The sequence below is a fragment of the Miscanthus floridulus genome, chromosome 17 (assembly GCF_019320115.1).
Source record: "Miscanthus floridulus cultivar M001 chromosome 17, ASM1932011v1, whole genome shotgun sequence".
Lineage (NCBI taxonomy): Eukaryota > Viridiplantae > Streptophyta > Magnoliopsida > Poales > Poaceae > Miscanthus > Miscanthus floridulus.
This window is the reverse complement of record NC_089596.1, coordinates 42,709,959-42,737,566: the sequence shown is the minus strand read 5'-3', so window position 1 is coordinate 42,737,566 and position 27,608 is coordinate 42,709,959. Positions and strand designations below refer to the sequence as shown.

General features: G+C 44.0%; 1 pseudogene; it reads left to right on the top strand.

Annotated features, from left to right (window-relative positions):
- The first annotated feature begins 2,472 nt into the window (after window positions 1-2,472).
- On the top strand, window positions 2,473-27,274 carry LOC136515048 (cytochrome P450 81Q32-like; annotated as a pseudogene).
- Window positions 27,275-27,608: the final 334 nt, after the last annotated feature.

The window sequence follows — 27,608 nt, the reverse complement described above, 5'->3', positions numbered from 1 at the left end:
CTCATTAGCCGCCTTAACCGATTTCTGCACATGCTTAACATACTCTTCCTCCGAGTACCAACCGCAACATCTAGTACCATCCCACTGAAATTAGAACACCAAATCAAGAACTTGAACCAAAATCATCACAAACCAGTACCATCCCACAGAAATTAGAACACCAAATCATGAACTTCAATCAAAATCATCATAAAAATGGCTAAAAACCATAAAACACATGGCCAAAAGAACTCACATTGTGATACGGACACTTCTAGAAGATGCGGCCCTTGTTGGGACACTCCTTCACTATGTACTCCAACACAATCTTTTGGTTACACTCGCCGCACACAATGAGAGGGAGGTCCGACCTCAGTCGCTCACAAACCCCATGCGAGGCAAATGACTCGTAAGCTGTCACCATCTATTCTATACTCATTTTGATCAACTACTATAAATTTCTCCATTTCTAAACCATGAAACGAGCTATACTAGAAATGAAAGGTGGATACTCATTTTGATCAACTACTATAAGCTTTTTTATTTACATATGCAAACTATCAAGTGAGTTTGAGTTCAAATGGCGTATAAATCAAAAAATTCACCATTATTCCCAATTAAAAAACCTCAAATTTCTCTATTTCTAAAACATGAGATGAGGTATATATACTAGCAATGAATGGTGGATACTCATTGTGAGGAACTACTATAAGCTTTCTTCTTCTACATGTGCAAACTATCAAGTGAGTTTGAGCTCAAATGGTGTATAAATAAGAAAAATCCACCATTAATGTGTAGCGGCCCATGTGCATGTTAATGAGATATTGTGGAGGGTTTAGTCCCACCTTAGTTGTTAAAAGTGGGTTAGACCAACATATAAGGCTTCTAGAGTCCATCCCACCATGCTCGCGTTAATCCTTTTATGTAAAGTGAGAACGAAAGCGTAAGTGGGCCGGTGATAGTTGTGGTTTGCTCAATGTGAAGAGTGGATCTGAGCCATTTGGACTCTGGGGCGTTACACATTTATAGCCTTTTTTTACTGACGGCTCATTAAGTCAATCGCCAGTGTAACAAAGACACTAGCGGTTGACTTAAGCCAACCGCCAGTGTAAATATTGTATTTGCACCGGCAGTTGGCTTAAGGGAACCGCTAAATGTCATTTACACTAGTAGTTTGCTTAATGAGACACCAGGGTAAATACACTATTTACACAGGCAGTTTTCCTAAGAAAACTATCACGTTTTTAGCTGGAACTCATATTTTTTTCTATTGGCGCCTACTCCTTACGAACTGTCAGTGAAGAAAATTGCTGGACATCAGGCAAGATTGATTATGCAATTAGTGCAGACAAATTTATCTATAGTTGCCAAATGTTCATTAATATGTGGTTTAAATAATTTTGTTGTTATGTTACCTTATTTATGCTTGATCATTACATAACACATATATTTGAAAAGACATACATAGATCTTACTTATTCCTGATTATACATGTTTGCATGTATTAAATCATCTGTATAGAGTTAAACGAACAGTCCACTGTACAAGTTGGCTATTTACCTATCTGTATGTGATGTGGCAACCACATGCAGATAATAGTCATCTACTCGCTTGTACGGTTGTAAATGCCCTTACGTTTTCGGTTTCGGTTAGTATTTATTGTTATCCAGACTTTTTCAATCGGTATTTATTATGTTAACAGCGTTTTATGGAGGATAATCAGTATTTATTTTTTGTTAACAATGGTTTTTATTGGGGGGAAATTCGTTAACAACGTTTTACCGAGAGGTCATATGACCTAGGGGCAACCTATAGCCATGTCCTGCTGACTGGTCCTCCCTAGTGTGTCCGTTCTGGGATATCGGGTTTTAAGATACTTTGTTAGCATGTCTTGCATATAGCCCTTTTTTTTACGAGACTCCTCTCACTAGTAGATTCTCGAGATAATGAAAAAAAATTCAGCTTCATTCCTTGAAGAGAGGGATCAGACCAACTTATTATAAAATAACTCCCCTAGCGATCCAACTAAAAGGGCATATTTGATACGATGGGCTAATTATTAGCTAGCTAATTTTAGCTAAAATTAGCTTAAGTTCATCCGAACAAGAAGGCTAACATGTGGGCTATTTTTTTAACAAAATCTACAACTAGTTGTCAGCCAACTAGCTAGCCAATCATAGCTAATTTAGGCTATATTTTAGCCCAACTAGTAACTAGCCATGTGTATGTAATCATGCCCTAAGTTTACAAAATAAAGCCTATTCAAAACTCATTGCTGAAACAAAGGGTGATAGAAGGACGCGAAGAAACGCAATGTCAGAGTTATCATCATGCTCGTTATCAGTGTGCGAATATCTTGCCCTCTAGTCGCTCATCACTCTCATCCATGACCATTTTCAGATGAGTTAGCAATAGAGCTTGCACTATATAAGGAGTGGCCAGGCACGTTCACCCGTCATATGTCCTCGTGGGTAGCAAGTGTGTATGAGCACTATGGATTCCTTGTTGAACAACAGTGTCGTCGTGACCACTGTCCTCCTGCTTGTGCCACTGCTCACGCTGACGCTGGTGCAAGCCTTACGACGTCTGACTAGCAGAAACCGGCCACTGCCACTGCCGCCAGGGCCTACTCCTCTCCCCATCATAGGTCACCTGCACCTCATGAAGAAACCTCTCCACCACACCCTGGCGCGTGTTGGCTTTTGTTAGATAAACTGTTGCGATATCATTCATGTAATCTTTGGTTCCGTTTTGAGTCTAGCTAAGGTCAGGTTAGGGGCAGGGCGTGATCATTGACATGCTTGATCATGACACGGCCCGGAACAGTTCGGTCGAACCACGCCGTGGCGTGCACGGCGCATGTGGCGCGCACCGCGGCGAAACGGTGTAGCGCACCTTGTGCGGCACGGCGTGGGGAGTTTGTTACTCAAGATTGGGTATAAATATATCAATAACAGACCGGGAAAGGCTGCGATGTTGGCAGCGCCTATAATCCATTCTTCTCGTATTTTCTTCTTGTGAGTTTCCATCTACGTTCTCGCTCTCGCCGCGGTCACCGTCGTGTCGCCGGCGTTCACGATCGCGTCCAGTTTTGGTGTTGTGTTCCAACACGTGGTATCGGAGCCGTAGGGAGCCAGTGTGGAGGCGTTCGGTGGCGGTGAGAAGGAGTCGAGGAAGCCAGGCGATTCAGATCGACAAGTCGGAGAGGAAGGAGGCGTGAACCCTAGCACCGCCATGGGATCCAGCAGTGAGAAGGACAAGGAGGTGATGGAGCGCGCGTGGAACCAGGCATCAGGCAACTTGGTTTGGCCGATGCTGACGCGCACCAATTACCAGGAGTGGTCCACTCATGTGCAGTGCAATCTCGAGGCGATGTACCTCTGGGATGCGGTGGAAACTGATAAGGTTGAGCGACGTCGAGATCGGCTCGCCTTGGGCGCCATGATCCGTGGCGTGCCCCCAGAGATGCATTCCATGTTGCTAAACAAGAAGTCAGCCAAGGAGGCGTGGGAGGCGATCAAGTCCATGCGACTGGGGGCCGAGCGCGTGAAGGAGGTGAACGCACAGAAGCTGTTGGCGGAGTTCGAGGCGATTGTGTTCAAGATGGGAGAAACCATTGACGACTTCGCCGTTCGCATCTCCAGACTGGCCACGGACCTGCGTGGGCTAGGGGAGGAGAGCGTCAACGATACCCGCGTCGTGAAGAAGTTTCTGAGGGTCGTGCCGCCGCGCTACAACTAGGTGGCGGTAACAATCGAAATGTTCTGCGATCTAAAGAAACTGTCCATCGAGGAGCTTGTTGGGCGTCTGCGGGCAGCGGAGGATCGCTTTGAGCCGTCGGTGGAGCAGGTGACGGAGAAGGCAGGAAAGCTCCTACTCACGGAGGAGGAGTGGGCGGCGAGGAACAAGTCTCGCATGGTGACAGATTAGTCATCATCCTCCGAGAAGAACGGAGGGAGCAAGCACTATGTGAAGAAAGAAAAGACCGGAGCGCGTGGCGGCGGTGATGCACGTGACTCTGGTGTGAAGCTGACCTCCATGGGGACTCCCCGTCGCAAAGGGAACTGCCGGAAGTGTGGCATCTATGGCCACTGGGGCAAGGAGTGCAAGACACCACCCAAGGAGGAGCGCCAGGAGGCCGCTCACCATGTAGGTGCCGACGTCGAGAATGGAGCACTACTGGTGGCGCAGGTCAGCAACGTGGTGCGAACTGCGACCACGTCTTCCCAGCATGTGTTCCTGAACCAGGAACGTGTGCTCCCCTCATCGTATGAGACTGGATCGTGGATACTCGACATGGGTGCCACGAACCACATGACAGGCTGCCGGGAGTCGCTGGCAACACTTGACGAGTCTGTCAGAGGGGCAGTGCGGTTTGGAGATGGATCGAAGGTTGAGATCCACGAGATCGGTGCAGTCACGATCGCCGGGAAGAACCAAGATCATCGAGTCCTCACGGAGGTATATTACATCCCTTCTCTGAGATGCAATATTGTCACTTTGGGACAATTGGAGGAGGCAGGGTGTCGAGTGGAGATCGACAAAGGGGTCATGGAGGTGTTCGAGCATCAGCAGCATGCGGATGGGCAGCACGGCGTACTGATCTGGGCGGTGAGGAAGAACCGACTCTACACCATGGCTGTCAATCTCACCGCACTGATCTGTCTCATGACCAAGATGGACGAGGCAGCATGGCTTTGGCATGCACGGTATGGTCATTTGAATTTTAGGTCGCTGCATGATCTCGGAGCAAAGAACATGGCAGACGGGATCCCACTGATTCAGCGGGCAGAGCAAGTGTGCGATGGCTGCGCACTCGGCAAGCAGCATCGTGCCCCGTTCCCTCGAGCCTCGTCATACCGCGCCAGCGCTGGCCTTGAGCTGGTGCATGGCAACCTCTGTGGGCACATCACGCCGCCCACACCGGGCGGCAAATCGTACTTCTTGTTGATGGTGGACGACTTTAGTCGTTTTATGTGGCTAGAGTTGCAGGCTACGAAGGATGAGGCGTTCATGGCATTCAAGAAGGTGAAGGCAGCAGCAGAGATGGAATCGGGTCGGCGTCTGAAAGCATTCAGAACTGATCGCGGTGGTGAATTCAACTCAGGTGTGTTCACTGTTTATTGTGTTGATCATGGCATAAAGCGCAATACAACTGCACCCTATACCCCACAACAAAACGGAGTTGTGGAACGGAGAAATCAATTTGTAGTAGAGATGGCTCGCTGTTTGCTGAAAAGTATGCAGGTGCCTGGACAGTTTTGGGGGGAGGCAGTGAAGGTGGCTGTGTATTTGCTGAACAGGGCGCCAACTAAGAGCTTGAATGGCAAGACCCCGTATGAAGCTTGGTACGGGAGGAATCCTAGAGTCCGACACTTGCACACATTTGGCTGTGTGGCTTATGCCAAGAGAGTTGGACCTAGGGTGAACAAGTTAGCTGATAGAAGCATTCCTGGAGTGTTCCTCGGCTATGAGCCGGGATCGAAAGCTTACCGTGTGTATGATCCGGTGAATAAGAAGCTCATGGTGTCCAGGGATGTCATCTTTGATGAAAAGAAGAGTTGGAATTGGGGGGAGAAAGGAACCAGGGAAAGCAGTGCTGAACCATTCTTCAGTGTATTCTATCCTGACGAAGTTACTGTAGCAGATCCGGCAATAGGGGCCGATGCAGTTTCAGGACCTGATTCAGGAGTTGATTCAGGAGGAGAAGAAGCACCACTAACGCCTGGCTATTCAATTCCATGGGCTGGGGATGATGGTGGATCACCACACACTCCAGCGGCCTCTGCTAGTGGATCAAACCAAGGAGCACAGATACAGTGGGCTACACCACCCACCAATGGCTCGGTTGATTCAGAGGGAGCACCACTACGGTATAGAACCGTACCGAACCTACTTGATACTACCGAAGAGGTTCAGATGGCGTATAGTGGGGTGTGTTTGATTGCAGCAGAAGAGCCAAGAATAGTCGAGCAGGCTCTGTCAGAACTGTGCTGGAGGAATGCAATGTTGACAGAGATGCAGTCTATTGAGGCCAACAGAACTTGGGAGATCTGTGACTTACCAAGGAATCAGAAGGCAATTGGCCTTAAATGGGTTTTCAAAGTGAAAAAGGACCCTGAAGGAAATATTGTCAAGCACAAAGCTCGGCTAGTGGCAAAGGGATATGCATAGCGCCAAGGAGTGGATTTTGATGAAGTGTTTGCTCCTGTTGCTAGATTAGAAACAGTGAGGGTGTTGTTGGCTTTAGCAGCCCAAGGTGGATGGGAGGTACACCATATGGATGTCAAATCTGCGTTTCTGAATGGTGACTTAACTGAAACTGTGTTTGTACAACAACCCCCGGGTTTCATCATTGGCAAGGGAGACAAAGTGCTTAAATTGAGGAAGGCACTGTATGGGCTGAGGCAAGCTCCCAGGGCATGGAATGCCAAGCTTGACAAAGAGATGATGGCTCTCGGCTTTGAAAGAAGCAAGTTGGAGCATGCTGTGTACAGAAGGAGCAGCAAGAATTCCTTCCTCATTGTAGGGGTGTATGTTGATGATTTGATCATTTCAGGACCTAGTGTCAGTGACATCAAGCAGTTTAAGGCTGAGATGAAAAGAAAATTCAGCATGAGTGACCTTGGGCTTCTTAGCTATTACTTGGGCATTGAAGTGAAGCAAGGAGCTGGAGGGATCACATTGAGTCAGGGGGCTTATGCGGTGAAAATTCTGGAGGGTGCAGGTATGATGAACTGTAACCCATGTGAAACACCTATGGAGCCAAGATTCAAACTCTGCAAGTGCAAGGAGGGTGAAGCTATGGATCTGACAGCTTATAGAAGTATCATTGGGAGCCTCAGATACTTGGTCAACACCAGACCAGACCTAGCTTTTTCGGTTGGTGTTGTGAGCAGACATATGGAGGCACCTGGCAAGCAACAGTGGGCTGCTGTAAAGCACATTCTAAGGTACCTAAAGGGTACAATTAACTATGGCTGTAAGTATGAGCGAGGCACTGAACTGAAACCAATGTTGTTGGGGTATAGTGACAGTGACTTTGCAGGGGATGTTAAGGATAGAAAGAGTACAACCGGAGTTGTGTATTTCCTCGGCAACAGTCTAGTGACCTGGGCATCACAGAAGCAGAAAATCGTTGCTCTATCTTCTTGTGAGGCTGAGTATGTGGCGGCAGCAGCAGCAGCTTGTCAAGGCGTGTGGTTGAGCCGACTGATAGCTGATATGATGGGAACAAAGGAGACACCGGTGAAGTTGCTGATGGACAACATGTCCGCGATAGCTCTGAGCAGAAATCCAGTGCACCATGATCGCAGCAAGCACATCGACACAAAGTATCACTTCATTCGCGAGTGCATTGAGGCTGGCAAGGTGGAGGTGGAACATGTTGGGACTGCAGGGCAGCTCGCTGATATATTCACTAAGTCGCTCGGGCGTATCAAGTTCGTGGAACAGAGAAGCGCTCTAGGTGTCGTTCCGGTGCAACAGGTTTAGGAGGAGATTTGTTAGATAAACTGTTGCGATATCATTCATGTAATCTTTGGTTCCGTTTTGAGTCTAGCTAAGGTCAGGTTAGGGGCAGGGCGTGATCATTGACATGCTTGATCATGACACGGCCCGGAACGGTTCGGTCGAACCACGCCGTGGCGTGCACGGCGCATGTGGCGCGCACCGCGGCGAAACGGTGTAGCGCACCTTGTGCGGCACGGCGTGGGGAGTTTGTTACTCAAGATTGGGTATAAATATATCAATAACAGACCGGGAGAGGCTGCGATGTTGGTAGCGCCTATAATCCATTCTTCTCGGGCATTTTCTTGTTGTGAGTTTCCATCTACATTCTCGCTCTCGCCGCGGTCACCGTCGCGTCGCCGGCGTTCACGATCGCGTCCAGTTTTGGTGTTGTGTTCCAACAGCGCGCCTCGCCGCACACCATGGCGCCGTCTTCCGCCTGCGCTTCGGCTCGCGCCGCGTTGTCGTCGTCCCCTCCGCGGAGGCCGCTGAGCTGTGCCTCGGCGCTCTGGACCTCACGTTTGCCAACCGACCGCACCTAGCGATTAATCCTCTTCTTCGACTGGTCGACCATGGGCACCGCCAACCACGGGCCCTTCTAGCGTCACGCCCGACGCATCACCACAACGGAGATCCTCTCCACGAACCGGGTCCAGCACTTTGCCGAGGTCCACGTGCGTGAGGCGCGGGCCACGGCGCGCCTCCTTTACCGCGCCGCTCTCCTCGATGCCAGTGGGCGCGCGAGGGTAGAACTCAAGTCGCGGCTGTTTGAGCTGCTCTTCAACTCCATGGGCATGATCCGCGAGAGCGCGCCGACCAACTACGGCGCATAAGATAGACTAATAACATAATAATGAAATAAAACTACTTCAGTTCACCTGCAAGTAATATATATCATAATCATGTATCGTGCACGTGCGCATTTGATTGTCGTCTTGACTGGAGTATTTATTTGCTTATCATCGAGTAGCGCCGGAAAGCAGGACACAACGTTACCGGAGGTGAGCAAGGAGGCCCGATGGTTCATGGAGGCTGCGGAAGAGACAGTGTCGCTGACGTCGAGGTCATGGGACTTCCTGCCGGTACCGGTGCGCTGGCTGGACGTGGACGCAGTGGGGCGGCGGCTGCGGCAGCTGCGGGAGGACCGGACCAAGTTTTTGCAGGGTCAGATCGAGGACCAGAGGAAGAAGATGGAGAAATGCGTGCTGGCGAGACGGGTGACGCTGATAGGAGCGCTGTTGGAGCTGCAGAGTAAGGACCCGGAGGCCTTCCCGGACCACATCATCCGCGCCTTCTGCATAGTAAGTCATCGTTAATTAATAGTATGTCTCCAGAGTAAGGACCCAGCAGCAGCTCCCAAACCTTAGCCTATATTATTCTCTCTCTTATTTTCAGAAATTCTCAGTGTACATTTTTCCATTTCACACCACAACAATTCAAACCATAATATTGCTAATGATGAGTAAAACTTAACCAAATTAATTCGAATTAACGATCTCAAACACGACAGCTAAAATTGAAACTCACATTTACTGATGATAATAACAAAGCCAAATAGAAATTGTTCATCACGTCACACAAAACTCAACAATCATAGTACGTGCTTGATATTGAACCTTGATGCTTCTTCTTGATCCTCTCATGCTCCATGTTGGAGAGCATATTAGTTGCAGTTTCGCACTAATTGTGTAATACCCTATGCACCACAAAAGTCTAGGATGTCACTAAACATCCCTTCCCTCAAGCTGGAGTACAAGACTCAACAACATAAACCCATAAACAAAGTAAATAGCGAAAGAAACAACAACAAAACTATAATTAAGCTAGAAAGGTTTCACCTCAATCGTTATTATTAAACAGTGAAGGGTCACCATGCCAGTCTCCTCATTTACCACAGCCCAAAAGCATCATTATTAAGAGTAAGTGTACATGGAAAAGTGCATATATGCAGCTAATCACATCCCTTCAAAGCAAAGCAGACATCCACTCGACCACATTGAAATACAAAATGGAGGGTGAGATAAAATCTCAGGAAGAAGAATGCTTCAACAAGATGCTTAAACTACAAGTTTTAACTGACGTTTTAGGAACTTCGTAAATGCAAATATATCTTAAAGTGAACAACAGTTGACTTTACAAATATTAAAAAATGCTTCATGGTATATATGCAAGTACATCCTCACTCTTACCCCTCCTTAGGCGGCACAACAGTGTGCATGGCACCCCTCGCGCAACATATGATGTTGTACCGGTACAATTGTGTTCCATAGTACACATGATTTAACTTCGATGCAAGAAAATGAAATGTATGCATGAAGGCAACATGTAATTATCTTCATATGCACCACATACCTTCATGGTATCTCAACTTTTACATAAGACTCATCAAGCCCATATCATAACAAGTGAATAGAGTTGGTGTGGTTCTGAATTGCAAAGGTAAAAACAACATGCCAAAGCATGTAGCATGAAAAATATATTATACACAACTTTTGTTCGATAGATCCTTTCAGTAGAATCACCAAGATGGCCTAATGAAGACAGTGACCTCGAGTGCAGAATCTAACAACAAAAGGAACCAGTGCCTCATTTCGAAAGCATATATCTGAAGTTTAGTTTTATGTATCACAATTTACCATATGCCATTGGAAAGAATATAGAAAAATGTACATCTTTATATTAATTGTAAAAATTGATTATAGATCTAACATACCCAAAAACTTAATCAATCTATTACTATCTAGAACATCTTCGAAAAAAACAACCACACGCTAAAAAATCATAACTCATAAATCACAGCCTAAAATCGTGAAATTTCACGAGCAGAAGGATCATGGAAATATCTATAACTTTGGTATTCGTGAGTTTGGCTAATTTGGCATCAAACAAAGTGAACAGCCATGACCTAACTGTACTTCTCAATCTGAAATTCAGAATCACGTGCAACAATTGACCCGACCAAACAATGATTTGTATCTTCAATTATCTAAACATAAACTTGACAAAAACCTTGGATTAGCAGGGGGAAAGGTTGGGGATACTCACCTTGAGTTTCCTCTTAGATCAATAGTGAGGAAAACTGAAAGTGCATCTAGCCCTTTAGTGGGTTTTGGATGATTGTATGACAACGTGATTAAAGGACTAATCCGTTTGCTAAGTGTGGACAGGTAATAGGTTATCTCACAGGTACTTAGTGAAAGCCAAAATGATGTGTTGTTGTATAAACAATCTAGTTCAAGCACAAGACAACAATGCAAATGGAATTCATGTGAATTATTTTTTGTGGGATTTCCATGTATTATGTGAAAGCAAGCTCATGATTATTAGTTAATGAGACATGAGGGATTGCATATGGAATGGTCTCATATTTGAAGCTTGCTAAATTAAAATGAAAAAGATAACAATACATATGAATGGATGATTCAACAACAAGATGTGACTTGATGGCTTGAGATGGTGAAGATAGCAAGGAAAGGCTTCGAGGTACTAAGCAAGGGTGAAGGGCAAGCGACGGCTTGGCGGCCGAAGAACCTAGCTAGGGTGAAGAAGAAAGTACTTGCATTTAGTTGAGGTACTAATCAAGCTAAAGATGGTCATATTGATGTGAAGAATCAAATCTATAATGAAGTATTTGATGGAAGTGACTTGATACATTTGGGATTATTCAAATTTGATGAATGGAATCAAGTCACATGCTCAAGATGGCTATGCTCAAGTGAAAAGATCAACATCAACTTGTTAGCACCCTTACTTGATGAAGATTGGAAGGGACGGCATCAATTCAAAAGAAATCAACTCAAGTGGTATAAATTCATTTTTCCTTTGATCTTGAGTTTAATAGGTATGCCGTACTATTAAGAGGGATGCATCATATTGATAGATAATGTTTCATAAGTGCTCAAGCCAACCCATGTGAGTTTTGAGAATTTGAGCAACAAAAGAGCTAACTGATTTGTTGCTGGTCTAGCAATACCGAACGTGTCCGGTATTCACACCGGACGTGTCCGGTATTTGTCCAGCAGCTGTAAAATTGTTGTTCTCGGGTTGGTTCGTCGGGAGTTCCGACGTAGGTTGGGAGTTTCGACGGTCGGGAGTCCCGGCCTGGGTCGGGAGTTCCGACGTCTCGCACTTCAACTGACTTGGAGGGTTCACTGTCCTGGTCATACCGGACGTGTCCGATATTCATACCGGACGTGTCCGGTATGGATGACCAGAAGCCAACGGCTAGTTTTCAAAAGCCTTGAGGGTCGGGAGTTCCGACGTAAGTCAGGAGTTCCGATGGTCGGGAGTTCCGACATGCGTCAGGAGTTCCGACACCTCACTAACTTTAACTCAGTTACATGTTTTTCAAAATTACTGAGGGTCGGGGGTTCCGACTTGTGTCGGGAGTTCCGACGGTCGGAAGTCCCGGCATTCTTTGGGAGTTCCGATGCCTCACAACATCACTGTAACTTAGTTACCGTTGGCGCAGTGTGAGTCATACCGGACATGTCCGATATTGCAACGGCTATAAAACGGCTAGTTTTTCAAGGGGGCTATAAATACCCCCAAGCCTCCACCTTTGGAGGCTGCTGATTCTACTGAGATAGACACACGTTTTTGAGCCTTGCCAACTCTCCTAAACTCTCTCTTAGTGAGTGTGTGATCCAAATTGCAAAATCAATTTGTGGGTTGAGAAAGAATTTGAAAAAGAGAGCAAGCCACCACTTGAGCACTTGTGCATATTGTCAATCTCATGATTCGCATTTGTTACTCTTGGACTCTTCGGTCCTAGACAGCTAGGCGTCGTCGGAGAGCAACCGAGAGATTGTGGTTGCTTCGGAAAGTTTGTAACGGTCGATTCCGCCGCCTCGGAATCATTTAGTGGAAGGAGGAAAAGGAGTTGGAAAAGACTCCGGCTAGAGTGACCTTCGTGGTATCCTCTAGGGCTGACCTTCGCTGGGTCGCCCGCAGCCCTCTCAACGGAGAGTAGGACTCAAACGAGTCCGAACTTCGGTAAAACAAATATCGTGTCTTAATTCGCATTTCATTTGATATTTGTGTTGCTCTAGCTGTTCTGCAGGTTCTCTGTGTATATTGTCATCTCCATTAGGTGCCTGCAGTTTGGTTTGAAGATAGAAATCGAAAGGAGCAAGTTTGGGGCCGATCTGCAGAAATTGTGTATACCGGACACGTCCGGTATTCATACCGGACACGTCCGGTATTTCCTGCCTACACTGAAAATATTTATTCTCTGCTCTAACTTGGTGTTGCAGGGTTGTAGCTTCTAGATATATTCTTTATACCTTGTTTACTTTGTGGCTAACTTGTGAGGGGTGGTAGTACTCTTAATTTGGAGTTTCCATTTTGGAAACTCCCCTTTCTAATTGTTTCCGCATTTAAAGGTGTTAATTTTTAGAAACGCCTATTCACCCCCCTCTAGGTGGCATTCTAGGTCCTTTCAATTGGTATCAAAGCAAAGTTCTCACCTAAGGCTTCACCGCCGTGAGAAAAGGATGTCGACGCCTATCGAGTTGGAGCCGGTGCTTCTCCAAAATGATGGTTCAAACTTTCTACCTTGGTCAATTAATGTACTCAATGCTTTTAGAGATATTAGTCCTCTTGTTGAGCATATTGTGGATGCAAGCATACCTCTTCCTATAGTTGATTGGAGCAACTACAAAAATTTGTCAAAAGAGGAAGAGATATGCGTGCAACTCAATGCTCAAGCTATTAATGTCATTTTGAGTACATTAAGTGTAGAGGTTCAAGATGAGGCAATATTCAATGGACAACCACCTCCGGAGAGTGCTCATCTCATTTGGACTACACTTTTTAATTTATATGGAAAATCCAAATGTGATGATGCACTTGAGATCGAGTCAATGGAAAGTATGTCCATTGTGTCTTCATACAGCGAAGAAGCCTCACAAGACCTCAAGAGTGCCGAGCCAGAGCAAGAAGTGCAAGCAGTGCATGACCTACTGTCTGCTTGCATGTACCAGAAGTGTCCGGTATGCCTACCGAACGTGTCCAGTATGGCCGAGGCAGCAGACCAGCAAGCAGCTATTTGCAGTGATGCTCAAGCCCGATGGCGACCAAGTGATGAGTCAACCTCAGTATCTCATGATACTCATCACTTGTGTCTCATGGCTAAGAAAAGCAAGAAGAAGAATAACAAGAAAGATCAAGAAAAGGAGAAAGCACAAGTAGATGATCAAGATAAGAGTGATGTTGAAGTTGAAGACAACTACAACCTTGATCATCTCAACCATAAAGACAAGTTCATCATCATGAAGATAGTTGAAAAGAATGATGAGCTTGAAGAAGAGATTGAGAAGCAAGAGCAATCGCTTCAAAATCAAGAAAAGTTTCTCATCTCCAAATTGCAAGAGCTAAAGGCAATAAATGAGAGGTATGAAAAATTGTCAATTGAGCATGCTTTAGTTACTAACTCCTCTTCTAGTGTTTCACAACTAGAGAAGGAAAACTTTGAGCTCAAGGCAAGGCTAGATGAACTATCAAGCAAGTATAATGAGCTACAAGCAAATTATGTTCATCTAAAGTGCTCTCATGAGGAAGTAGTAGAATCAAGCATCATGCTTGAGGTGGCTCATGAGGTTGTGATTACATCGGTAAAATTCTCTCAACCTCTCACACATCCGCTCACTAGTACACCATCTCAATTAAATATTTCTTGTACTAATGAATGTGCTCCTCAAGCAAGCCAATCTTCGATTGAGCTAAATCTTATAGAAAACATAGAGCTCAAAGAAGAAGTGCAAAGATTAAAGAAAGATGTGATTCAGTTGAAGGGTAAGGAGAAAGCACAACCTTCTCAAGATAACCATGATAACATGGTGAAGAAGCTTGAGAAGGGTTCAAACCTTGCTTCCTCCAAAGCCCAACAAAAGAATCACATCTCAAGCAAGGCCAACACAACCAAGAGTAAGAAACATGGAAAAAGGATGTGCTATGGTTGTGGATTATATGGACATGAGTGGGCTATGTGTCCACACAAGAGTTGGGCCGACAAGGTTGAAGCTGCCAATCAAAAGGCTTCTACCAAGGAGGCCAAGCAAGTGAAGAGTCATGGACAAAGTGCTTGTCTCATGAGCAAGAAATTGGGGCATCTTACCAAGAAATGCCCAATGTACAAAGAAGCAAGAAAAGAAGCCCAAGTTGCAACTAGAAGATGCTATGGGTGCAATGAGATGGGCCACAAGGTTGATAGATGTCCATACAAGCAAAGCAAGCATAGAGCACACAAAGGTCGCATATGCTATGCTTGTAGAAAAAAGGGGCATCTAAGCTATGAATGCCCAAACAGTAAAACTCCTAAGCCAAACAAATTTGTTTATAATGATATGCTTAGGAAGACCACAAATGGAGTTAGCACTAGTAAGGTGATGTGTTCACCACTAACTAATGCTAAAGCCATTTGGGTGCCTAAACACTTGTTGACTAACTCAAAAGGACCCAACAAGAGTTGGGTACCAAAGTGTACTTAGGTTAATGATGTAGGTACTTGGTGATGGGATGAAGGCTTCGGGGTGGTTGAGCAAGCAAATTGACAATATTCACTCAATCTATCAACCAATTCTCATCATAATCTCTTATATGGTTGACCCAAAGATAATTCAATGAACATGTCATAGATTTCATCCTCACCATTGGTAACAAGTACCTAAACCTTGTAGGATAGCCACTTTGTTTGTTTCGTGTTCTATAGTTCACAAATAGGTACATTTGTGAAATAATGAAAGTGGCTAATAAGATTCAATTAAAAGGAATTCTACTTTGCCATATGATGCTTTTAACGGCTCTCTAGTAAAGCAATTCATTTGTTGAGATGCAAGTTTACAATAAATACTAGAGCTAAAATTACATGCAGTGAATTAATTGGTTCTGTCCTGAACCTATCGGACGTGTCCGGTATTACTATCGGATGTGTCCGGTATGGCCAGGGACAGAAAGTCAGTGTTTCTGTTCTGTGTATTCCGGACGTGTCCGGTATACTACCGGACATGTCCGGTATTGCATGGACCAGAACACTAATTGTGTTGCAACTGAGTATTCGATCCATACATTTTTCATATATCCCTAACATACTCAGAAGCTTGTGTTTTATCAAATCTAAGTGGATTGTGAGCATCTCTTAAACTCACTTTTAAATATGGCAATCTTATTTGGTTCATGGTCAAAATGAAAATTGGCTCTCAATTTCTTATTAGAATAAAAGTGCTTGTTGAAAGTCATTCAAAATACTTGAAGCACTTATTTAGGGGGAGCTAAATTTCTATTTTGCACCATTGTGGACTAACAAATTTATCTAGCACTCTTTGTAGTCCTTTGGATGAAAAATTGAATTTGTATCAAGCATGATTACTTGGCAATCAAGGTCAACATAAAGATTATCATGCTATGTGTCTTCTTAGTGGTATTCTTGTGGGCTCAAGGCAAAGGTATGTTTTTACATACATGTATTGTAAGTGCATCTAAGGCCCTTTACATGTTAGAATGTGCATTTGTGTGACATAGGAGAGATGTTTTTCAAAACCCATAACTAGCATGTGTAGGTGGTGTGAATTTGAAAAACTATTTGAATCTTGGTCTTTGTGACCTAGCCCTGTCATGTGGTGATTATGGCTCTCCTTGATTGTTTGATCGGCTAATCACACATGACATGGTTTTTCTTAAGTCCACAATCTACTTTGTCTCACTTTATCTCTCTCAAGCAAGCAAATTATTGATTATGCCATATATTAGGAAAAGAGAAAATAAATTGATGGCATTGGATAAGAAAAGTGATAGTACTCGGTTTGGATCAATGTCATACACCTTTTTGGACTGAGAAACAACAGAGAAAGGGGATTGGAAGAGAGAAATCACCCTGTGGAATAAGTTGGGCCAGCCCACGTATACCGGACGTGTCCAGTATGCTATTGGGCGTGTCTGGTATGAGCGGGACTATAAAAACAGAGCATACCCCTTCGGCCCAAACAGACTTGCCTCCTCCAAATCAACCAGCCGACGCCCTTCTTCCCACCTAGGGCGACTAAGGATTTCACCAAGGAAAAGAGAGAGAGGGAGATTGCATTGGAGAAGGCTTGGATCAAGGATTGAAGGCCTGTGGATTTAGATTTCACATCGCTCTCTCTTCTCTCCTCTCAAGGTACCCTAATCATGGACCTCGTCCGATCTACTTGGTCAATACATGATTTGAAAATTCCTTTGGTCAATATGCTGCATTGGTGATGGAGAAGCAATGCCCAAAGTTTGGTATTAATCCGTGTTGGTTTGAATCAAGGAACCCTGGTTAGGGTTGCTGGTCGCCCATACTGGACGTGTCCGGTATGACCCAGCAGAGCAGGCTCTCTGCTTCCTTTGATTCAATGCTATCCTAGAATTGTTTATTAGGCACAGTTTCTTCTGTATCTATGTTTTGCAAACCTTATGACAATGGTGTGTTGAGGTGATTATAAAACCTTGGATAAAATAATCTATGTCTAATTACAATTCGAGAATAAGCTATGGGCATGTATCTAAAATTCTATGAAAATCTTTGGATACAGGACAGCAGCCATGAGTGAACGATAGGAGCCGAGGTCCAAGCACAGGCATGATCCTGCACTTGAGAAGTACAAGAAGGCGAGACAGGATATGCATCCTGGATTTCAGCCGACCAGTAGGAGGACCACCAGGGCTGCCTCTAGTGCAGCAGCTCAGTATGCAGAGGGGTCCGGGAGCTCTTCTTCTGACACAGACACTGATGAGTTCAGAGTGGAGTCTAGAGATGAAAGAAATAGGAAGAGCACTGACAGAGGATCAGATGGTGATAGCTCAGATGAGGAGCAGGAGATTGAGGAGGAGGAGTCAGTTCCTCCAGTTCAGCACCAGCCTGGTCAGGGATGCATTATGGTCTTCTTAAGACACGTCTGCCCAATGTGCCCTCCTATGTTCCCAGAGTTGATTACAGAGGAAAGGGTATGACCAGGAGAGCTAGAGATGAGCGAAGGGTTGATCCGAGGGGCTTACCTAAGGTTCAGTACGATCACCGCTTCCAGACAGCCTTTCACCTGGACTTCTACTCCAGTGTGATTCTCACCAGGAACCCTGTGATTGCCAGGTCTCAGTGGATTGACTGGCAGTACGTTACAGAGTTGCAGAAGGCGTTAGTTGATCATGCCATTGCCATTTGCTAGCGCACTGGGGTTTATGAGATCATGGAGTTCCAGCATGACTAGAACACAGAGGTAGTAGCTCAGTTCTATGCTACTCTATTTGTTGAGGAGGATGAGCGGCGGATGCACTGGATGCTTGAGGGCCAGTGGTATAGTGTTGACTATGATGTTTTTGCTACCCAGCTTGGCTTCTCAGAGGATGATCTCCAGAGGGACAGGATCCACACCGAGCATGTGTTACCCCCTGAGCAGCTCACATATATGTATCCTCCTGGTGGTGAGAGAGGAGCTATGGGGAAGGTTCGAGGTCTTCACCCTACCTACAGATACCTGGACAGGATGTTCAGGAAGACTATTGACTGCAAGGGTGGAGACAAGGGCAACATTGTAGATTATTCCAGGAACCTACTCCATAGGATGGCACCTGATGCTCGGCCCTTCAGCGTGTTTGATTTTATTTGGTCCGAGATCAGGAGTGTTGGAGAGAGGCCCCTCAAGGGCTATGGTTTTGCTCCTTATATCATGCATATGATTGAGCAGGTGACAGGGCACACATTCGAGTATGATAAGATTCACAAGGCCCTGAAGATTATTGCAGATCTGCCTGAGACAGGGTTACCTCCAGCAGGACCAGGAGGAGTAGCCATAGCACCAGAGGCAGATGCACCTGGGAGTGGTGCACCAGCAGGAGCCTCACCTTCACCACGTGCTCCTTCACGTTCTACTTCACGCCGTGGCAGTCCTCCTTCGCCTATCCGCAGGCTTTTTAGCTCCATATTTGGGATGTGCCGTGACATCCAGACTAGGCAGCAGAAGGAGAGGGAGGCTAGGAGGAAGGACACTCGGACTTTGAAGCAAATTGCTTCTAATCTTGAGCTTGATCCTCCTAAATCTCCTCTATCAGATGAGGCAGCTAGTGAGCCTGAGACTGAGGAGCAGCAGCAGACCAGATATGATAGAGAGTATGTTGAGTTCATACAGCGACAGCAGCAGCAGCAGGCACCTGAGCACCCTGACACTCTACCACTTCAGGCTCGTGTGCCTACTCACTCTCAGCCATGTCCCAGCACTGCCGACGACTATGCTATAGATTGGTGGAGTGACTTGACAGGTGGTGGCGGCTACTATGGCTCTGGTGGCTACGACCCATCTGGTGCCGGTGGTTCTCGTCCGACTGGTGTTACCCGCTCTGATGACGAAGATGCTGGGAGAGATGATGATGAGTGATGCCAGAGATTAGTGACAGCTTGTAGCCCCTTTGTCCTTAGTATGTCATTGTTGGATCTTTGTGGTGATAGATGACAAAGGGGGAGAGAGACTGATTAAAGCTTCAGGATAGTTTCATTTGCTTATCTTTGTACCTGAAGATATGTACTGTAGGTTGTAGTTTGTTTTTGAGCTTCATTGATTATATCTTGTGAGAGATGAGACTTATGCTTTATCTATGTATCTCTTGAGACATGATCTTTATCTATATATCAGTGGTTTCTGGACTTGAGAAAATTTGTAATGAGTGCTATGTGTGAATTACATGTGCCATATTTATTTTCATAAGGACTATGCATGCTAGAATGAAAATATTTGATGTGATGCCTTTATATTTATTCTTGTATGATATATCTTGTCATATGCATCACGGTTTCTCTTTGTCACACACACATGCACCCCACGGATGCAATGATTTAGGGGGAGTCTCCTATTTGTTTTAGTATGTGCAATTGACATTTGAGGTCAGTTTGTGAATTCTAATCATAAGCACATATTAAGGGGGAGCCTCTCATAAATCATTGAACCCAAAAGTTTAAATGTTTATATCATTTTGTAAGCTTTAATCAAGTTGTCATCAATCACCAAAAAGGGGGAGATTGAAAGTGCATCTAGCCCTTTAGTGGGTTTTGGATGATTGTATGACAACGTGATTAAAGGACTAACCCGTTTGCCAAGTGTGGACAGGTAATAGGTTATCTCACAGGTACTTAGTGAAAGCCAAAATGATGTGTTGTTGTATAAACAATCTAGTTCAAGCACAAGACAACAATGCAAATGGAATTCATGTGAAGGCTTATTTTTTGTGGGATTTACATGTACTATGTGAAAGCAAGCTCATGATTATTAGTTAATGAGACATGAGGGATTGCATATGGAATGGTCTCATATTTGAAGCTTGCTAAATTAAAATGAAAAAGATAACAATACATATGAATGGATGATTCAACAACAAGATGTGACTTGATGGCTTGAGATAGTGAAGATAGCAAGGAAAGGCTTTGAGGTACTAAGCAAGGGTGAAGGGCAAGCGACGGCTTGGCGGCCGAAGAACCTAGCTAGGGTGAAGAAGAAAGTACTTGCATTTAGTTGAGGTACTAATCAAGCTAAAGATGGTCATATTGATGTGAAGAATCAAATCTATAATGAAGTATTTGATGGAAGTGACTTGATACATTTGGGATTATTCAAATTTGATGAATGGAATCAAGTCACATGCTCAAGATGGCTATGCTCAAGTGAAAAGATCAACATCAACTTGTTAGCACCCTTACTTGATGAAGATTGGAAGGGACGGCATCAATTCAAAAGAAATCAACTCAAGTGGTATAAATTCATTTTTCCTTTGATCTTGAGTTTAATAGGTATGCCGTACTATTAAGAGGGATGCATCATATTGATAGATAATGTTTCATAAGTGCTCAAGCCAACCCATGTGAGTTTTGAGAATTTGAGCGACAAAAGAGCTAACTGATTTGTTGCTGGTCTGGCAATACCGGACGTGTCCGGTATTCACACCGGACGTGTCCGGTATTTGTCCAGCAGCTGTAAAATTGTTGTTCTCGGGTTGGTTCGTCGGGAGTTCCGACGTAGGTCGAGAGTTCCGACGGTCGGGAGTCCTGGCATGGGTCGGGAGTTTCGACGTCTCACACTTCAACTGACTTGGAGGGTTCACTGTCCTGGTCATACCGGACGTGTCCGATATTCATACCGGACGTGTCCGGTATGGATGACCAGAAGCCAATGGCTAGTTTTCAAAAGCCTTGAGGGTCGGGAGTTCCGACGTAAGTCGGGAGTTCCGATGGTCGGGAGTTCTGACACCTCACTAACTTTAACTCAGTTACATGTTTTTCAAAATTGCTGAGGGTCGGGGGTTCCGACTTGTGTCGGGAGTTCCGACGGTCGGAAGTCCCGGCATTCTTCGGGAGTTCCGATGCCGCACAACATCACTGTAACTTTGTTACCGTTGGCGCAGTGTGAGTCATACTGGACGTGTCCGGTATGCATACCGGACGTGTCCGGTATTGCAACGGCTATAAAACGGCTAGTTTTTCAAGGGGGCTATAAATACCCCCAAGCCTCCACCTTTGGAGGCTGCTGATTCTGCTGAGATAGACACACGTTTTTGAGCCTTGCCAACTCTCCTAAACCCTCTCTTAGTGAGTGTGTGATGCAAATTGCAAAATCAATTTGTGGGTTGAGAAAGAATTTGAAAAAGAGAGCAAGCCACCACTTGAGCACTTGTGCATATTGTCAATCTCGTGATTCGCATTTGTTACTCTTGGACTCTTCGGTCCTAGACGGCTAGCCGTCGCCGGAGAGCAACCGAGAGATTGTGGTTGCTTCGGAAAGTTTGTAACGGTCAATTCCGCCGCCTCGGAATCATTTAGTGGAAGGAGGAAAAGGAGTTGGAAAAGACTCCGGCTAGAGTGACCTTCGTGGTATCCTCTAGGGCTGACCTTCGCTGGGTCGCCCGCAGCCCCCTCAACGGAGAGTAGGACTCAAACGAGTCCGAACTTTGGTAAAACAAATATCGTGTCTTAATTCGCATTTCATTTGATATTTGTGTTGCTCTAGCTGTTCTGCAGGTTCTTTGTGTATATTGTCATCTCCATTAGGTGCCTGCAGTTTGGTTTGAAGATAGAAATCGAAAGGAGCAAGTTCGGGGCCGATCTACAGAAATCGTGTATACCGGACACGTCCGGTATTCATACCGGACATGTCCGGTATTTCCTGCCTGCACTGAAAATATTTATTCTCTGCTCTAACTTGGTGTTGCAGGGTTGTAGCTTCTAGATATATTCTTTATACCTTGTTTACTTTGTGGCTAACTTGTGAGGGGTGGTAGTACTCTTAATTTGGAGTTTCCATTTTGGAAACTCCCCTTTCTAATTGTTTCCGCATTTAAAGGTGTTAATTTTCAGAAACGCCTATTCACCCCCCTCTAGGCGGCATCCTAGGTCCTTTCAAAAACAAAGGGGAAGGGCTGATCTATCACCACGTACTTATTGATCCTCTACATGTCCCAGTGCTACTTTCCATCTATGCTCCTTCATTTTACTGCAATGGTTGGTGGGATCATTGGGGGAGAGAGTTGTGGGGTGGGGAGCAGGCATAGTGTGGGGGAGAGAGAGTTGAATAAGAGGAAGAGGTGAGGCTAGGGGAGGAACTGTGTGGGAGGGTTGGGCATGTCACGGTAGAACAAGTCTTCTTTGTTTTGCATCTCACCACTGCAAACTTTGATCATAGAAAACAACATGATTTGAACTTTCATGAAGAGCTATGCATCTACGGTCTATGATCATCCATCCGAGCCATTGATGGAAAACTCATTTTTCTGCCACTCATTAAAACTTTTGGTCAATATTTTACCCTTTTACGCTTTCCAACACAGAAAGCATATTTGATGAAATTCACTCCGATGAATCGCATGAACGATCAAGCAATACAATATGAATCCACATCATTTCTAGATGAACCCAAAAAGGTAAAGGTCAAACTTCTAGGGCATTACAGATCACAATCAGACTTCTCTTGCTAGTACCATAGGTAAATGTGGTAGTCTTGTTAGAGAATGCCATCTACAATGCATTCACAAGCTCATTAACAATGCATATGAAAATCAAAAGCATAGGTTCAAAATTCAAATTAATACATACTCTAGTAGTGGCCTATAAATATGACATACAATTTGAAAGACAAATTGACACGTATATTTTTCAATAAAAATAAAAAAATGAAGGATAACAACCCAACGGTGATAGCTATTTCTTCGGGGATGTGGTGAGCCTGCGGCAGGAAAGTTCAAACCAAGTAGGCAAAGGCCAAGGGAGCTTAATGTAAGAGAGATCGAGATATGCAAGCTCAGGTGTTGTGAGGTTAAGCATGGTAAAGTTGAGCATAGCTAGGTTAGTGGTGGAGAAAACATATCACCTATATTATCAACGGAAGTTCAATGTTTTAAATCAGCTTCTAAGGATCGAATGGGGTCAAGAGGGGGAGTTTGAATTGAGGCTCTAAAAATAAAACAACAAACCTTAACCTAATCAAACTACTTCACCCCTACACGAGAACTATCCCCAAAACTACTAGAAAAGGCAAACTAAGGTGAGTCCTTAGGGCCACAAAACTAAGCCATGTCCTTAGCAAGAACACACTAGCAAATGGTCCTTAAGAATTTGCAATAAACTAACCAAGCTAGGGCATCAAACTAAGAAGATAGAGTCAAGCAAAATATTCACACAATGTCTCAAGCACAAAAAAAAATAGAAGCAATGAAAGTCATGATCATGGAAGAAAGAGTTGGACAAAAGACAACTAGATTTTTTTTGCGGAGTCAAGTAGTTGCGATTATCCCTAGTCTATTTTGGAGCACCCCTAATGGTTGAGATCCCTTGAGTCACAAAGGCTTAAGATCCACTAGGACTACCCATTCTCCACTCTAGATTGGCGGGTCTCAAATCAAACACACCTTTAGGAGCCTTCCAACAATCAAGCCTACAAGGAAGGACATAGAGTGTTCAACCTGGACATCTAGGAGCTAGGAAACTCCAAGAGTAACAAGTCTTTGATCTTTACTTGATCAACCTTCAATCCAAGAGCACAATGCAAACTAACCTAATCATAGGCACTCCTCTTGACTTCAACTGCCCTCAAACTCTTAACAAAACCCTACCATATGTGTAACTATCTGAGGATGGAGAGAGGTCCAAATGAGCTATAGAACACACACACTATCTAACACTTTAGATTTATTTACTTACCTTTGCTTGTTCTTTTTTTGATGGAAATCTCTACTTGTTCTTATTATGGGAGAAAATTAGATTACGTGAAAAAAATCATGTGACTCTTGAAAATTTGATTTCTCTTATTGAACTTATTGTTTTAAGACTCTAACATTCCAACTCCCAGTCCTTGTTTACTATTTGGATCCCTAGAACTTATCCTTAGAATTATATTCTAGCAATTGGGTTCAGAAAAAATTAGATTATAGAAAATTTGATTTAATTCATTTTTTTGTTTGGGATTACATGGAATCCTTTTCTAAGAATTGACTTCAAATGTTGTTGATTGAAAATACAGAATCTCAAAAGGAAGCTATCTTTCTATGCACCTTATAAAGAAAACACAACCTCTCTCTACACTGTATACATTCTCCCTTCACACATAAGCATGATCTCTCTCTCTCTCTCTCTCTCTCTCTCTCTCTCTCTCTCTCTCTCTCTCTCTCTACACACACAAAGCAAACATGGTATCTCTCTCTACACAGTAAACATGGTATGTCTTGTATCATAAATAGTGATATCAAAGAACACGTACATGTCACACATAGTGCACCGAACATAGGAATACATAAGAGCACAAACTGATTGAAAGGTACAATCAAACATGAGCAAATCTAGGGCAAATTGTAGTTTAAGCTTTGTCATATATGATAGTACCAACCAACGATTAAAATACAAAAAGCATAGTCTTGGATGGATTATAAGAAGATCCATCCATGGATTAGCATTAGTAAGTTCAACAAACACCTAGACATAGAGTCATCATCCATCACTTCTTCAGTTAATTCAAGAACCATCTCTTCCTCCTCTCCACAGGGAGTAGCAACAAGCTCTCAAACTTGATAATATTGGTAGTTAGGATGTCAAACAAGTCCATCTTAGTGTCTTCATCCAAGCCTTCCATCTCATTGAGTGCATCAAGAATTTCTTTGGAGGTTGGACCATTTGGTGCATCATCTTTAAGCAGTGCTTCAATGAACTTGTCCGACGTTTTAGCCATCATGGAAGTAAAGGAGTCATCAGAACGATGCCTTTTTGAAATCTTATACCGTTCTTTCATAACAAAAGAATCAAAAATAAAAATGAAGAGGCCATTAGCACTTGCTGCTAGGGCATGTCATCTATATAATCATATAAAACCAAACCCCACTAGTATGCGATTATTAATAGCTATCACTTCATTCAAGGTATCTAGTTCCCGCTAGTACGTAGTTATGATAGTTATGATCTCTTCATTTATGGTATCCACATCAGCGAACCACGTCACCCATTAACATGCATTTAGTTAAGTATCGACACCAATGAGCCACATCATCGACTAACATTCCTTTATGATAATTATCACTCCATTATAAGCTATACTTACTAATTAGACAGATAAGCCAATAATTACACACCGTCTGATTTCCATTCCAAATTGTATTAGTCTATCGAATATGGTGTGTGATCCCTGCAACAATGTGTAGGACATCCTTCTACGTATGGTAGAAAATAGTCGCAATACATGATCATCCAAGCTTGAGAACTACCCAAACCAAGGACTGATTAATGCCATTAAACTATGGCAATGGTTACCACCTAAACTAACCCAACACCTTATCACCAACATAAACTCAGCATGCAACAGATTATTGAATACTTGATCACAAAAATAAGATGCAATTTCTAATCATTGGAAACTAAGTCCCTTGCAACATCTAAAACTCCAACCAGCTAGGGTGTCCAATCGCACAACCTAAATCCCATTCCAACAGAAATCCTTAAACACTATATGATTGCCTCGCACATAGAGATACATACTCAAATCCCAATCACAGAGAACATTCGCAGAACAAGACGAAGGATATAATACTTTTGAACAACTGTGGTGTGGTGTCATTACTGAAGGAGAGGAAGCAGAGCACGATGAGGTAGGCGAGGTGGAGCAGTATGGGTGCCATGCGTAGGCACAATGACAGTTTCAGGGGGGATAGGGCATTGGAATCCATGGATGTACATACCAAGATGCTTGTTTAGAGCTTGCATATTTGGTCGAAGCGGACAAGCGAAGAGGTATTCGGTTTCTCGCCTAGATCTAGCGGGAGGTATGAGGATGAGGATTAGAAGGGACGACGATATCACTACAAGCTATAGCTACTCTCACAAGGCGTCGATCTAGTTGTGGGAAATAAGCCATGGGGCAACAACGCTCAAGGTGAGTCAGGAGAGAGACGATAGGGGATGGAATGTTCCCCTTATTAAGGACCCTGTTTGGTAAGAAACTGACTGGCCAGGCAACAAACTCAAGCATTTGATTTTGCTTGCCCATAGTTGGAGGGACCGAGGCAAGCAAGCAGACAACTTTCTTAGGGAACAGGCCCTCCATACCATCATCTCTCCCCCGAAACAGGCACCAAGATCATATATGTCTATAGATATCTAGCTGTTATATATTTTATTGGTATGTGTGTGGGGGTGGGGGGAGGAGGGGTTCAAAATTTCAATCCCCCTCTCAAAAAAATTATATGCTATGTGTTATAATGAAGTACTCCTATGTACCAGTAAAACTCTTTGTGAAAAAAATCTTTAAATATGTTATAAGCTCTTTGTGTGGATTGATATATTTGTCAAAAGTGAGCAGTTTTGCTTGCTCTCGAAATCCATAAATTGACATGGGTCTGAGGAAATTTCCACTTAAAATATTGATGCATGATAAATGCTTTTGTGATTTTATCCATTATCTCAAATTTTAAGCTGCAAATTGAGCCTTAGGAAAACGATTCTTTTTTTATCTTTACCTTAGCTTTCTTCTTGTTTTATTTTGTTTAAAGAAAATTTGTGTACTTTCCTGGTTTTAAAATAGCAGAGGCATGTTTAATCTGTGTCTTAACCTTTTTTAAGAGTGCCCTCGAAGCTGGAACAATTAGTTCTGTGGATACAATTGAATGGACAATATCTCTCTTGCTAAACAACCCTGAAGTGATGAAGAAAGCTCGCGATGAGATTGATGCATGCATAGGCCAGCCAGTATGCTTGCTCGTGGCAACTAATCTTCCAAAGCTACCATACCTTCGGTCCATTATCTTGGAGACACTTCGCCTATTCCCAGCGGTGCCTCTTCTTGTTCCTCATGAATCTTCTAATGACTGCAGTGTCCTTGGGTTCCACATTCCCAAAGGAACAATCCTTCTACTGAACACATTTGCAATCCATAGGGATCATGAGATATGGGATGAACCAACAAAGTTCATCCTAGAAAGGTACTCCTCTCTCTCTCTCTCTCTCTCTCTCTCTCTCTCTCTCTCTCTCTCTCTCTCTCTCTCTCATTTTGGTGCATTACTTCTTCCATACATAGGTTCGAGGATGGAAAGAAGAAAGAAGGTAAAATGGTGCTCCCATTCGGTAGAGAACTTGGGAATGCAAATGGTAGGCCTTGCATTGGGGACTATGATACAATGCTTCGACTGGGAAAGAGTTGGAGGGGAGTTCGTTGATATGAACGAAGGCTCTGGTGTAACCATGCCGAAGAAGGTGCCTTTGGAAGCCATTTGTCAACCTCGAGACACTTTGACTGACCTTCTTTCAAAGATATAGCATGCATACATGCAATAATTAATTTTCATGGAGATGGTTGTTCTTGTTAAGCTTCGTACCGCAATATGTGTCAAGGCAAAAATAATTTGTGCTTCATGCCTGCCATGATGTTTTTATCTCAACAATTGTGTGGGCGCTATCTTTGGGTAATAAAATTAAATTGGGGACCATACATCCATACCCCAACAATAGACGATTAATATATCCACTTTGCAATGTACCGTTCTCCCTATTCTCAAGTTTTGTTGTTTTCTCCATTTCGCATGCTGCTCGCTCGGAACATTCTATCTGGCCCTAGTTACTAGTACTTACAGCAAAAACACTGCAGAGGCGG